Source organism: Acomys minous (genome assembly GCF_964271855.1).
Source record: "Acomys minous genome assembly, chromosome: 8".
NCBI classification, from domain to species: domain Eukaryota; kingdom Metazoa; phylum Chordata; class Mammalia; order Rodentia; family Muridae; genus Acomys; species Acomys minous.
The window spans coordinates 45,353,113-45,368,707 of NC_140489.1; the positions used below are offsets into that span (position 1 = coordinate 45,353,113).

Here is a 15,595-nt window from a genome sequence, read left to right on the forward strand (position 1 = left end):
ACTTTAAGAACCAAGTCGCCTAAACCATGATGCACCACTTATTCCAGACTGACATACAAGGGCAAATTTAACGTCTCCCTTCACTCAAAGCACTGTTACTATGGACAGCTGGAAACGAACTCCAATCTACATGTGTAAGATTATATCTTAATGTAGCTTGGCATGTCATGAGTCTATAAATGCACAGGAATTAAATTATTTTCCCAATGTATTTATGGTGAGAAACAATTGTATTAGTTTAAACAACTTATTATTGTGTATTCAATGGACCAATTGGGAACTTATTCCCCTAAGAAATGTTATATGTATTTATATGGGTTTCAAGGAAAACCTTTATACATATATTTTTTCCTACAGGAGTTTGAAAAAGAAAAGTCTGTTTCCACTCCTTTATAAAAGCAAGGTTTGAATTCTCAAGCACTTTAATTGATTGCTTGGAAGATATTTTTTCCAAGCAGAAACATTTCTTTTCCAAAACATAGAGACCTTCAAATGCCATTTAAAAGGCCAAATGGTTTACATTAAATCTACACATTTGGAGTCCTAAGTTGAGAGTTCTTTTAGAATGCTCAAGAGATGAGTTTGAAAACCAAAACAATGCTAATGCACAAATGCTAAATATAAATCTTTAGAAACAATAGCCTGTAAAAAAAAAAAAAGCATGAAGCTCTCCCCAACTTAATTCCAAAATTTAAAAATCAACCTTTTCTGTCTTAGTTTGTACAAGTAGACACAGTGCCAACTCTAGCATGGAGCAGCTGCTTGGCTTTAGGTCTGGTCAGTTTCACTTTTTTGCTTAAGAACTTTGGCTGATCTCTCAGCATCCACTGGAACTCCCCTCAGCTTCTCAGCTGAGATTTTTAAATGAAGGGCTTTGTTGCTTTTGTCTCATAGTAAGTGTGAGAAACCTACTGAATTCTGCTTACACTGTTGCTTCTAGTCTCAAGTTCACCCACAAAAATGAACAGCCAAAAGTATCATTGGCTCAGCAATTTTTGTTTTTGAGGATCCATAACCTTTATAGGATAGCATGTATGCAGGGGTATGAATGGGTGTTTTCTAGAATCCTCCACCCCGACATTCACAAAGGGGAAGAAAAATGGCTAGACGGTGATTCAGATTAAGGCTGATGGTCATGGAAGAGGGGAAGGTCATCAGTCAAACAGCAAGAAGGCCATCAAAATGAGGATTCCATTCTATGGAGATCAAATTTCCACTTAAGGCAACTTTTCTAACCTCTGGATCTGCCTGGGAAGCTGAGCTGGCACTGCTGGACAGACACTGGGATCACGGGAGCTCGGAAGTTATGCATTATTTATTATGCAAATATGGCCCCAATTCCTAACTAGGGTCTTACAGAAGTGTTTGTATCTCATTTCATATGATAAGATACGTTGAAATCTTTACATTTACATTTCATCTTAGCCGTCACATTGATCCTTTCTTTCTTTGAAGCCATATCTAGCAGAAGTGACTGCAAGAAACAGCCTAAGACCTGGGTTAGACAGATGGCAGCCAGGCAGTCCTCTGACCTGAAGCTAACTTTAAACGCCTCTCACCTTGGAGATGAGCAACAAAAGGCACATCAGTGAGAGTTCTGCCTTGCTTTCATTCTATCAAACGCCATCAATGAAGGTCGAAACCAATGCACGCTTGCTAGTGCAGGCATTCCCAATGAGAACGCAGTTACATGCACTTCTCTTTTACATAGCCACATAGCTTTCCCGGTCATCTGTAGACTGGGCAAATTTCCAATTAATACTTAATTGATTAACACATGTTTCTTGGGAACTTGTTTGGAGGTTCTAGCAGGCGAGTGTAACTACTCCGTCTATTCAAGGAAGGGCCTCCTCTTCACGACAGCACGCAGCTCCGGGAGGCCAACACACAGAGGGTGGTGAGGGAGGAGGACGGCCACTAGCCATGCAAATCAGCTGAACTGACCCTGGAGAGAGATCAATGAGGTGACAGGTGACACATCCAGAGCACCTTCAACATCCTCTCTCCTCCAGATACATTTGGAAAACAATGAACTTGTTCCAGCCCCAAAGCGAAGAGCAATGTCATCAGAGAGCACCAGACCTTGGGCAAGAGCTGTCCTAGCCTTGTAGTCACCTGACTACCTGACATCCTCACCAGTGTGGTACCCTAAGCAAGACCTGGTTTCTCTGGGAGAGCCACTCAATGCTAGACACTAGACAAGGCCCTTTGTGTCTCCTCAGGTGGCTGTTGTGGGCTTGAACAAACAAGAGCTAAAACCAGATGCTCTTGTCTACATCAAGGACTCAGCATTGACCCTATGAGTTCATCTTTTTTTTTTTCCTAGAAACATGGGGCACAAAACAACACTGGACACATGCACAAATGTCATGGCTTCTTAGTTCCCTTCATAACCATGTACCATCCATCCCTGTGTCTGACGCATCATCCTTTCGACTATTTGGTAGTGTACTAACTTAGCAGGCCACTAGCTTTTAACAAACCAAAAGAATTGTGTTACCAGATAGTATCTGGAACCTACAGCAGAGATTTTCCTTTTTTGCTTACCCTTACCTCTATGATGTTAGTAAGTGCATTGATGTATGCCTTTATTTTGTGATATGGAAGTTCGTGTAAATGGTTCCACAGCAGAATACATCATTCAGGACAAACTGAATCCATATTCCCAACTCATTGTCACTCATATTTGGCCCAAAATAAACTCTCCTATTGCACTTGGCAAGCAGAGGAAGGGAGAAGTGTGGTTGCAATTTGTTTCTATGTGAGACATTTTTTTTCCTCATTTTCTGTGAAATAGTTCATTATACCATTTCACTCTGGAAAACCTAAATTTTTAATTAAAGTAGACACACATCATGGCTCATGTGCAAAGTCACAAAACACATAGTTGCTAATCCTTTACTTCTCAGTCTTCTTCTGATCACATGCCCAAGACGAGCACATGATCATCCTCTTTAAATACCACCTCCCCTCTCTCAGATTCATTAATGTAGAGATTTTGTAGCTTTATTCATTTGATTACATTTCATATAAGGGTGAGAGTAATTAAGAATGGTAGTTTCTCCTCAGAATTTATAATTTCTATGCTACATTAAAACAAGCTGTACCCAAAAAGGAAGTAACACTCATATCGCTTTTGGTTGAGTGTTCTACTGACCTGCTGTATAGTGAATTTTATGCAATTGCATTTCCTGCAACATGAGCTCCATTGCAGATAGAGTAGAACTAGATGGCACCACAAAGAGATCTGTAGAAACTAATAAATATTTGTTTTTAAAAACCATTTAAACCTCTGGCTGTAACCTATTTCTAACCCGGTACATTTTGGTAGTATAAAGCATTTATGATCTTTGGCATAGCGACTTCAATATTCCCCATTTTAGGAGTTTCTAGTCATTTGAACTGTAACTAAAATGAGATTCAGTTTCTGATGGAAGAAACTGTTGGGCAGGTAACGTTGAACTGATTGGGAGGCTAAATAAAGATCAAAGCTCTCCCTGAAGAACTTTTCTGGGACTCTCTTTCCTTCGGGATCTTCGTCTGAATGTCACAGCCAGGTCTCCTCTGAAAGAAAGTTTGATCCACCTATGCTGAGTAGCACAGTAGGACCAGGGAGGGAGAAGTGGAAAAGACCCCGAGGTAAATAGTCCTTTGAGCTCATCAAGTTAAGCAAACCAATTAGCCATACATATTTTCAGACCAAGAGTAAACATTTCTCCAGCAACAAGCTATATGGACTCAACTTACTCTTACTGCTTCCAATTCTGGAGTGCCCATGAGCATCCTAAGGATCCTCCTCCTTCAGAAACTCAGTCTATGCCTATTCTCTCTGCAAACCCCAATGGCTCAACGGATGATAAAATATGCTTAGAAGGCTATGGTGACTTTGAACCTTTGAATCACAGAGGTTTTATATATATATATATATATATATATATATATATATATATATATATATATATATATATATATATATATGTTCTAATGAAATTCAAAACAAATATGTCAACGTCTCTAAGAAATAGATCTTAATGTTGCTGAAAACGCATGCATTCAAAGCTTGGTTTCTAGAAGCAGGGCGGAGCTGGAGGAGGCAAATCATTGGCTTGCCCCCCTGAAGAGTGCACTGGGGCCCCAGCCTCTGCTTCTCACCTCTCAGGCTCTTCATGGGAGACTCTAGAATGGCTCAGGATGCTTCTCACCCTGGACGCAGACGAGGTTAGTGATTGGTTACAGTTATTGTCAAGCACAGCACATTTAGATCTGGCTTCTCTCAATCAAAGGGGCTGCACATCTCCAGCGATGGAGGAGAATAGGGGATGCCTATAAATTCTGAGAAAATGTTTCTGTTAGGAAACCACCCTCTACTACATTATTTCAGCAAAAGAGAGAGAAGGATCTTGATTTCAGGGGTCACGTGAGGTAAAGTCTTAGCACGCCGCTGTGACCTGTGGTTTCTGCCCTGGAGAAAGTAACATTAGAAACCCAATTTCCATCTCCTTTAGTGAACACTTTGGCAGGTGGTGGCAGGCTTCTTGTAATGTGTTCCTTGGCCCAGTGAGCCCCTCCAGGGGATGACGGATCCAGCCAGCGTATCTGAAGGACCCTACCTTCAGGCTATTAGGCCCTATTCAGTGGCCCTGTTAACAAGGGTGTACTGGCTAGTCTATGTCAGCTTGACACAAGCTAGAGTTATCTAGAAGCTCAATTGAGAAAATGTTTCCATAAGATTCAGCTGCAAGGCATTTTCTTTCCTTTCATTTTCTCTTTCTTTCTTTCTACTTCTTTGTTTCTTTTCCCTCTTTCTTTCCTACCCTCCGAGCGTCCTTGCCTTCTTCTCTTCTTCCTTCCTCTTCATCTCTTTCTTTGTCTTCTTTTCTTTTCTCTCTCCTTCCTTACTCTGTTCTTTTACATTTACTTTCCACTTTTTATTTCCTTGGGGGGGCTGCTACAGTATTTTTGAAATTAGTATCAATGGGCAAAGAACAATCACATTTATTTAAGTCATCAGTTATTTGTTTACATGTGTGTATGTCTTTTATGTTTTCACAAAAGAACTCTAAATTCACAACTTGGCGAAATAAAATTTAAAATAAGTTTGTGCTACAGGATAGTAAGCATTGTCATGTAGAAATTAAAACAGTATTCAATAATGGGACTGGCTCCTTCGACAACACAAGCAATATCACTCAAGCTTAAGTCTATGCCAAATGGCAAATTTCTTCATTTCTTTTCCTTTTCCTCATAGCTTTCCACAAAAGCTATTTCTTAAACTCTAATATGTGAAGCTTAATTTTCCACATCTTGGCACATGTTTCTCCAGTATCTTGAAGTCTATAGAGAATCTTGTTATGTCACTCTGCCCAGCAATTCTCCTGCAATGCGAGACGGAATATGCTTGACCACTTCTCATTTTTCTGGTCACGTTGTCATTCTCTTGGAGGAAATTCCCAGGTGTAAACTGGTTGGACCATTCATGTTCTCTTACGTGATTTGTGTGCTGCTGGGGTTTTCATAACAAACTAGCAAAGCAAGAAAACAAAAACAAAACAAAACAAAAAAACCAAACTAACAAAACAAAACAAAAACAAACAAACAAACAAAAAACAAAACAAAAGCATCAATAGTGCATACATGGGGTGGTCATGTGACAGAGATAATAAATTACTGTCTTGTTATCTATCAGGTTATAGGACAATTTTTTCCCAAACACCTACTGGCCATACAGCCTGTGTCACATAGGCTTAACTAGGGATCTTGCAGATGAGAATACTCTTGAACTTGGCACGTACTGTGTCATCATGCCAACTTCAGGACTTTGGAAACACCTTGAGAATGCAGGGCGGGGAGAGGTGATGCTTACTAACTGATTTTCTTCTTACATATGTACAGGTTTGCCTTGTACAACATAATCACACATCTGTAATAAATTCTTGCCAAACATATGACAAAAGGCATATACAGTGGTGATGCATACATTTATATGTGTATATCTATAGCTGTGCATATAAGTATATGCACACATATAAATGTGAGTGTAAGTATTACGCATCTGAGTCTATATTATTCTAGATTTAATATGCTATTTACTACTCTGATGTATACTTTGTTTCTGGTGTTTAAGACAGACAGGGTCTTGAATATAGTAACTTATTTAACCTTATTAAACAAATATAAATTTTGTATGAAAATGGTGTGTTAAAATATCATGCTGAAGTAATTGCCCATTTAAAAAAAAAAAAACCCTTAGCTCAAGAATAGAGTATTCAAACCAAAGAAGTTCTAATGGTGTCATTTTCTTTTTCAGAAAACAGCAGTATTGCTTAATAAGAGAGTATTCACAAAATACTATAATTTAAATGGCAGTTTTATAAGCATTTTACTTGCTTCTCTGAGTCACCCCACAAGGCAAGTTTAAGAAAACTGAGCACCTAGGGCTCCTACAGGTCATGTTTCTGTTGGACTCGAGTGTTTTAATCCTAGCTTCTGTTCTCTTTTACCTCTTTAAAAACTCACTCGTGTCACGTGATGTTTTTCTGGACACTGCCTTGTGAGAGGGCATGTGATGTTTTCTTGAAAAGAGACACCTGAGAGGGCATGTGATGTTTATAAAGAATATAAATACAACCCCACAGACAGTGAGAAGATGCTTTTTGCATTACTACATCAGGCAACGCTTTGCTGGTCTTCGCTGGTCTTCCTGCATAGAGAGAAACATCAGCTTTTGTCAGAGGTTTGGCTGTTTCAGAAACAAGATCTCAGTAAAGACTGTCTCTCAGAACCTTCATACGATCCACGGTTGTACGCTTTATCACAGACTTTCGAGACATGCACCATCATGTCTAAACAAATTCCCCACACAAGGTCCTGTCACTGAACTATTTCCCTTTACTCTCAAAGTTTATTAGAAGTTCCAAAACATACACTAAATGTCAACTCTGCATTTCTTCCATTTTTTTCCCTATTCTTTCTGATCTGGCTACAAGTGCATTTGTCAGTAGTTGGTTGGAACCTCTCTCCATGCTTGTAAGTCTGTTTTCAAAATTCTGGGCCTATAACAAACTCTGTAAGACTTTTTAAAAATTAAAATACTGAGTTTATTTCACATGTATATTTTTGTTTCCCTACCATTTCCACATCTGACCACCACTATTGCTATGTCCTGTCATAACATTCCAAACATAAATACAACCAAGGAAAGGTAGAGGGCCGTCCTTGAAAACTACACAGGCATTTTAGACAACACATTCTTGGCAACTGAACCTAGACAAAATTCACCAAGCACAGTAAGGAAAGTTCTCACTTTGCATTATAAAAAGGACAGCCAGACATTAATTGTTACAGAAATGAAGTAAGTCGGAATATTTCAAATTGTTTAAACCATTTTCTTAAAGAGACTTCCTCCACTGCCAGAGAGCTTGAACAGCCTCTTGGTTGATCATCAGGAAGCAATTCTTCACATAATTAATGGGCTTGGCTTCCACTTGGGAAGAGAACCACCCTTTTCTATACTTGCATTTTTGCCTTAATGTCTTCTACAGAGCTGGGTCCTTTTGGTGCTTTAGGAGGTTTTTTTTTCTTTCTTTCTTCTGTTTGTTAAAGGAGTCTTAAATCTTTGATCTTGGTGTTGATGGTTTCAAGTCTTTTCCATTTTTGTTTGATTTTTGTGCATTTTTTTGCTCGTGTATCTCATATAGATTTCTCCACTGGAGCTTTTTCCTCATCGTCAAAATCATCATCATCTTCTACTTCATCAGCAAGTTATCCTTTTTTCTGCAGAACCCTGTTACCACCTGCAGGGGCAGATCGCTTTCCAGACAGACTTAAGAGATTTACATCTTCCTCATCCTCATCTTCAGACTCTGCATCCTCCTCTGCAGCTCCTAGGTGCTGTCCACTAATGTGCACAGGCCCTGAGCCACACTTCAACCTTAAGACCACAGGTGGGGTCATTTCAAAGCTCCCAACTGTTGGCTGTACAGACTTTTTCAAAGTTGCCAGTGTTACTTTAATTGGACTGCCTTCATAGTCCATTGCTTCTGCCTCTACAATGTGTAATTCATCTTTTACCCCTGCCCCTAAACTGACCATTTTTAATGATTACTGGTGTTCATTTTCATCATTATCCATTTTAAAGTGATAATCTTTGTCAGCCTTTTACAACTGAGAGGGTAGTTCTGAGGCCTAAGAAGGCTCATGGCCATTGAGTCTTCCGTGAGGTGGAGGCACACACTTTGGTGTGAGAGAAGTCAGAGAAAACGACCTACTGCTCCTCAGAACAGACATGCCAAGGACCCTATAAAGCTTTTATACTTGGAGACATTTGCATTTGTTTTGTTTTGTTTTTTGAGACAAGGTCTTTCTGTGTAGCCTTGGCTATCCTGGACTCCCTTTGTAGACCAGGCTGGCCTCGAACTCACAGCGATCCGCCTGCCTCTGCCTCCCGAGGGCTGGGATTAAAGGTGTGTGCCACTACCACCCAGCTAGCTTCGGATATAGTAAAAGGCAAGACAGAAGGGCTCACTTCAGATATGAGATGTGACAAGCCACTTGAAGGGAGACAAATGAAATAACAGGGCAGCCACGGGGTTTCACAAAGAGGTTCTTCAACTAAAAACATTAGAAAATGATTGTCAGAGAGTGGAAAGAGCCACCACACACGCTGTGTGTAGAGGGCTTGTGTCAAAGGTGAATGGCATGTTAGTGGACAACATCCTGATAAGAGTATCAGGTGGATATTAACCCTTCCACTTCTTCCATCCTGACTTGACCCTTTCCTTTAATTTGGTTTTTAGAAAGAAATTAAGATTTAGGGTGGGAATGGGAGGATAAGAGCAAGGGATATAATATGAATAAATTATAGTAAATTAAAAAATTAAGATTTATACGTTCTTATTCCTCTTGGTAACTGGGCTCCTCATTTTTATTCTTCTGCTAGCAATGATCTTCATCTACAGATGGATGGTTGTAAAAGGAAGGGTTGTATTTTGTATTCATCACCTTAAACACCACTGGGCTTGCTGCCCGTGTGAGAGATAAGCCTACATATACTACTCATAGCAGAAGCTTAACACCCCATGCCACAGAATCAACAATACCTCGTTTCATTAAAAATTATTGTTACATTCATGTATTTATGTATGTAGGTATGTATTTATTTAACTATTTGTGTGAACACATGTGTGCATGTGTACACGCACTGCTGTGGTGTATATGCTGAAGTCAAAGGACAACTTGTGGTAGTCAGTTTTTTCCTTCTATTATGTGGGTCCTGGGGCCTGAACTTAGGCCATCAGGCTTGGTGGCTAATGCCTTTACCAAGGGTCATCTCACTAGCCCAGCAATCTTTGAAATAAAAATAACTATAAATACTGAAGTAATTTATTGGAGTAGTATGGAGGCTGAAAATATTTTTGAAATTCCCAACAGTAGCTTACTCATGAAAAAAAAATCTGAATTAATAATAAATTACAAGCACAATCTTTCCTTTCATTACATATTCATTTTAGAAGTGCCCCTGTTAATTTTCAGCTGGACTCTAATGGCTGTTGGCAGTGACTGGAATCTAAATGTGAACCTTCCCGTGGGTGTACGCAGACACGTTTAGTGTGTAAGCGGAGAGTTCGGAAGGAAAGTCATCCACCGCTAACTTACATGTGATTTCATTTTTGCATTTTCATATAATGCCAATTTCTGTCCTCCCCTTAACAGCTGGCTGTGTCTTTGGTCTTGCTTGAGATGCTCTTCTGTGTGGTTGCTTGCAAAAGTAGAAACAAATAAACTGAAAGAATGATCTTTTTTTTTTTAATGTTCTATCTTGAAGGAAGTGTTACCTGGGAAAATTTTCATAGCTTAGTTTATTCTACATGAACCATCTATTGAATAATAGTGTAAGCTCATTTTATTTTATTTTGTCTTATTAATATGGGACACAAGGATGCAAAACAAACACCCCTACATTAGGTTGCCATGGAGTCACAGTCACAGCCACTCCAAAGCTTTGTAATTATAATTTGTTTTGAAATGCAATAAATAATTAAAAACACAAAAATCTCAAATATCCTCATCAAACTTTTCACTGTTAAAAAGCCTCCCATGTTGCCATATTTTATGTATTAAAAATAATTTATGTGATCACATAAATTAAAGAATAGTCCCTTGAGCCCACGGTGTGGTCGATGAAGTTGGGCTGATGGAGGTGGCTATCCAGCTGCATCCTGTACACAGATACCCGGTTCATCCCCCAAACTGCATGCTAGTAGCAGAGGTGCACGCAAGTTTTCATAACACCTTACTTTAACCGATTCTGTCAGCTTTAAATGCTTTTGTGCATCTGCTATGTGTTGAATGACACCGAACTGTAGTTTTTCTGTTTGTTGTTGACGGTGTTACGGACTGAAATTGTATTTCTGCTCCTCTATTTATTTTTATGCTGTATCAATGCATTGCTCAAGCAGTTCGTGAGCTCCCGGGCTTAAGAAATTCTCCTGCTTCAACCTCAGTAGCTGGGAACGTGACTATAGGCAAATGCCAAGGGACCTGGACCCCGCCCCTGAGTTTTCCTTTTGAGACAGGGTCTCACCTTGTTGCTCTGGCTGGCCTCCGCCTCTGCCTCCTCAATGCTGGGATTAAAGGTATGCATCATTATGCTCAGCTGCATCTTTTTCAATAAATTTGACTGCTAATCTGTTGGATTTATTATAAATATTATTTCCCACTCATGTAGAATTTTCATGGCTGTGGAAAACCCCCCAAGAGGGATCATTCCAAAGGGAAAGGATTCACATTTTAGAGATTGTGTTCCATGGTTGATTGGTAGCTCTGTTGCTTTTAGGCCTGTGGCAAGGCAGGATCACTATGGGAACAGTTACTCACCTGAGGGCAACAGGGTAGCAGAAGGGAAAACCAGATGAGGCTAGGGTGAGACACGCCTTCCCAGGCAATGCTTTAAAGATTTCCTTTCTTCCACCAGTTACCACAACCCCCACTAGTGACTCTGCCCTCCCAATAAGGCCACCAGATTATGACCCTGTCAAGTAGAGGCCCCGTGGCCTGAGCCCTTCGTGGTGACTGACTCTGCCAGTTGGGGACAAACTTTTCTGTGGTAGACTTCATATCCTGATGCTAGCACCAGCTGTAGCTCATCTTTTCACTTTTTAATAAACAGAAGCTCACAGTTAAAAATTGAATTTAAAAATATATTTATTTTTATTTATGTTTATGAGCACGCACACACAGATGCCCGTGGAGGATGGAGGGCAGTGTCAGGCATGCCAGGGGCTGCAATTGCAGGTGGTTGTGAGCTACCCAACGCACGTGCTGGGAAATGAACTTTGGTCTTCTACAAGAGCAGCAAGCAAGCACTCTTGAATGCTGAGCCATCACTTCAGCCTTTTGTTTTGTCACTTAAAGAAGTCTATATTAAATATTTTAATGTTTTCTGATCCATATACTTAATTAATTGATAGTATAAGCCGCATGACTGTTCCAAACACAGAGAGTAACATGAAAGAAATACAGAGTCTCAATGACCATTAATTACAGCAACAAATGTCAAAGGCAGATTATTGAATGTGTGTTTTATAGTGTTAATCCAGTGCTAATTATTAAGACTTATAAGGAAGACATTTGGAACCACTGCAGAAAGCGCAAGCACCTCTGTCATGGGACTTACAGTGCGGGAGGGAGTGCGTCCGACTGCCCAAACTGCATGGCCAAGGAGAGTGTAGAACTAAAGCACATGTATGCGTGTCAGTGAGTGGGACATTAATAAGGGGGAGCCTGGCTAAATGCCACCTAACGGGGTTCTTCCTGAAGAGAGACCAAAACGGTCAGAATCGCCTGGCCCTAGTGGAGGACTAAGAACCTGATTACACGCCCAGGAAAGGATGTCTGCCTGGACACTTCCCGGGACTTCTTGCTAAAACTGGATTTCTATTTATTTATTTATTATTTGTTATTATTTATTTATTTTATTCAGATTACAACTCAATTGTTATCCCATCACTTGTATCCTCCAGTTCCTCGCTCCCTCCCTCCCTCCTTCCCTCCCACTTTTACCCTAAGGAAATGAAGAGACCGAGGAGAGAAAGGTCAGAAGCCTGGACTAAAGTTTAGTCAAGCAAAAAAAACAAAAAAAACCAAAAAAAACCAAAAAACAAAAAACCCAAACCTTTGTCAGAGCCACACTGTAAATATTTTAAATGACAAAAATTCACAATCACATGCTAAGTACCTTACAGGCACCATTTAGTCAACTCTGCACAATAGCTGGGATATGGCCATTGTATAGACAAGCAATAAGATTCTAATAATTTTCTCAAGTCACTTGGCAAATTGGTTATTCAACATTCAAACATAGTAAGGTCTCTAAGTCACAAACACTGCAAGAAAAGCCACAAGACAATCCAGATGAATTTAGCATCTTTGTTTTGAAGTTCTGCTAGGCACAGAACACTGACTTCTGTCGTCTGGTGCCCTCACCTCAGTGTGGCTTGATAAACGAGTGTCTTATTGAAGAGCAGATTGCTATGGAATCAGAGGAAGCGTGGGTGCTGGCTGGAGAGAGCCAGGCTCTGCATCAATAGAAGACGGCGGTGACTGGGGTTCTGCCGGCTGAAGAAGATGCCGTGGTCGGAGCCTACTGGGAAGGGTGGGACACAATTTAGGAAGCCAGCAGGCCAATACGTGAGGTTCAGCCGGTTTAATGGGCACAGAAGGGAGCTGCACCTTAGGGGGAAGGCCACATGGGAAACAAAGTGCCCACTAGACACGGCTCAGCTGCAAGAGTTCAGGAGAGGGGACATTCTGAGAATGTCATGGTGTTTCAGGTCTGTGGACCACGGGATAGACTTCAGGGTAGACTGATAGGTGTCTGTGTTAATATGGACAGGGAGAGCGAGGGCCTGCCCAGGGTCGAGGGCCTGCCCAGGGTCCTCATCGGGACTGTGGAGTGTGGGAGAGATCTGTCAGGCCCCCAACAGTTCAGGGTCAGGACAGTGTCTGCCGTGCTTTGGGGCTTTCTCTTCTTGAGAAGGTGACAGCTTTAAAACAGAGGCACCAACACTTAAGAAACCTCTGGGAAAGAAAGCTTTGGGGGTGGAGGAAGAAAAAGAAAAATAGTAGGGAGAAAAGAAAGTCTTATAATGCGCATTTAAGGTAAAGCACATGGTGGTGTATGGGGGCTCTACAGAGATAAGAAAAAGGTTACTAGGGTGAGGCAAGTTAGCATGTTTATAGATCACGCAGTTACCTTTTGTTTTTGATAGGAGCAGTGAAAATATACTTGCTTCATATTGATTTCAAACATGGGTCTGCAAGTTGTACATCTGAGGTCGAGGCGTGCTCATCCCGTGTGTCTTCTGTTGTGGATCCTATGATTGGTTTGTATCGACCATTTCCTTTGGTCCTCTTCAACCTCCAGTCACCACTGTTTTAGTTTCCAGCTGTGTACTTGGCTCTTTTTTTTAAAAAAAAAATCGCATATAAATGAGAGCATGAAATATCTTTCTTTTTCTAACTGTATTATTTATTTTTATCCTAATGTCCTTCAGGCTCATCTATGTTATGGCAAATGGCAATGTTGAATTCTTTTTTTTTTAGGGCTGAAAAACACTACATTGTAAATATGTTTCAAATTTTATCCATGCGTCTAACAACAGACACATTCTTTCCACATGATAGATACTATGGAAAACACTGCAGTGAACATGGGGCTGTGAGCACAGCTGTACTGGGTGAGGCCTCCTTCTCCTCTATGTGTACCCCTAGAATAGGGGACTGCTTATTATATAGGGATTGTATTCTGCTAATTCTTCTGGAGGGGGCGTGGCTCCATGCTGTTTTTTCTAATAGTTGTACCAAGCTACATTTTTAGCAACAGTACAGAAGAGTCCCCTTCCCTCCGCCCTCCCCAACATTTGGGGTTTTATTTTGTTTTGTGAAAATAACCGTCCTACTAGTATACAGTTGTGATCTCATGGTGATTTGGTTTGTATTTCCCAAATGATGTAGAAGGAAATGTTTAGCCTGTTTTGTGTGACACTTTTAGAAAAAGGGTCTTTTCTCCACTAAAAATTCAGGGTATTCGTTTTTTTTAGTAATGAGTTGTAAGAGTTATTTATAAATAATGAACAACAGACCTTTATCAGGCAAATGATTAACAAATATTTTTCTGAATCTGTGGGTGCTGTCTCATCTCTTGACTGTTGCTTTTGTTATGTCCTATCTATTTATTTTTGCTTTGTGGTCAGAACTTTGGTGGAGGGTCCTAAAGAAGCATTGCCAGGGCCCGTGGCAGAAGCTTTACCTGTTTTCACTTCCTAGGAGTGAGAGTTTCTGCTCTTGCCTTTATATCTCTATTCATTCTGGGTTGTTGTTGGTTGTTGTTGTTTGTGAGGGAGGTACAGCACCTTTCCGGTTTCATTTGAGGCCAAAGCCTTGGAAAGCCCATTTTCCCAGCACCACCCACTAAAGACAGCCCATGCTCATCTGGCCTCACAGTTCTCTTATCAAGACGTTTGGCTGTATGTTTGGATGCATTTATGAGCCTATTAGGTTGCCCTAGACGGTTTGGCCATTTTTCTGGCAGTGCCATGATGTTTTGATTACTATAGCTTTGTGAGATACTGAGGAAACAGGAAGTGCGATATTTCCAACTTTGTGGCAAATAGCAAGGTCTCTTTTTGTTTTGTTTTCAGAGCTTAATAACAATTGTACTTTTGCAGAACTGTTTGACCCCTCAGGCTCTTTTATGTTTCCTTATAGATATGAAGATGCTTTTTCTATGAATGCTATTGAGATTTTGCTTGTACTAAACTTAGAGTGGTAGGACAATGCTATGAGCTTGAGGTATCTTCCCATTTAATTTTGTTTCCTTCAATTTATTTTAATCAGTGTTTAATGGTTTTCAATTTATAGATCTTTGGTTTTCTTACTATCTTTGATAGTATCAAAATGAGATTATTTTTCTTAACTAACTCTCTCTCTCTCTCTCTCTCTCTCTCTCTCTCGTGGAGCCCAGGCTGGCCTCCTACTTGCTGTGATGCCAAAGATAGTCTTGAACTCCTCTTCCATTAGAACTGGCTTATATGCTACTGGGGACGAAACCCAGAGCTTCATGCATATCAGGCATTTTTGTAGACTTTTCAGACAGAGAGAAAGACAACCCCACAGCAGGAACGTTTAGATGGACTCAAGCTTTGGGTTGGTTGGACTGGAAGGTTTTCCGCAGGCTTTGGGTTGGTTGGACTGGAAGGTTTTCCGTAGGCGTTGGGTTGGTTGGACTGGAAGGCTTCCCGCAGGCTTTGGAGGAGTGACGTTGCAAAAGGAATCATCTCAGAAATGGTGCTTCTGGCTCTGGCCCTTTGACCTTGTGTTCTGCATTCTCCTGTTTTGACTTTTAAGTTCCCCAGTAGATGTCAATCTCTTTCTTTGTGTCTTTCTTAAGATTTAAAAAAGTTATGATTTCTTGACTCATTGCCTATTTAGGAGCATGGGTTTAGAATGCACCTATTTGCTAGTTTATAAGAATCTCCTGCTTTTAAAAAGATTCTTAATTTCATACCAGATATGATTTTGAACTTTTTCGGCTTCT

At 40.4% G+C, this 15,595-nt stretch overlaps 1 pseudogene across 1 annotated transcript; it reads right to left on the minus strand.

Annotated features, from left to right (window-relative positions):
* Positions 1–7,249: 7,249 nt before the first annotated feature.
* Positions 7,250–8,153, minus strand: LOC311603546 (nucleophosmin-like; annotated as a pseudogene). The gene has a single exon. The product of its transcript is annotated as a nucleophosmin-like (transcript).
* Positions 8,154–15,595: the final 7,442 nt, after the last annotated feature.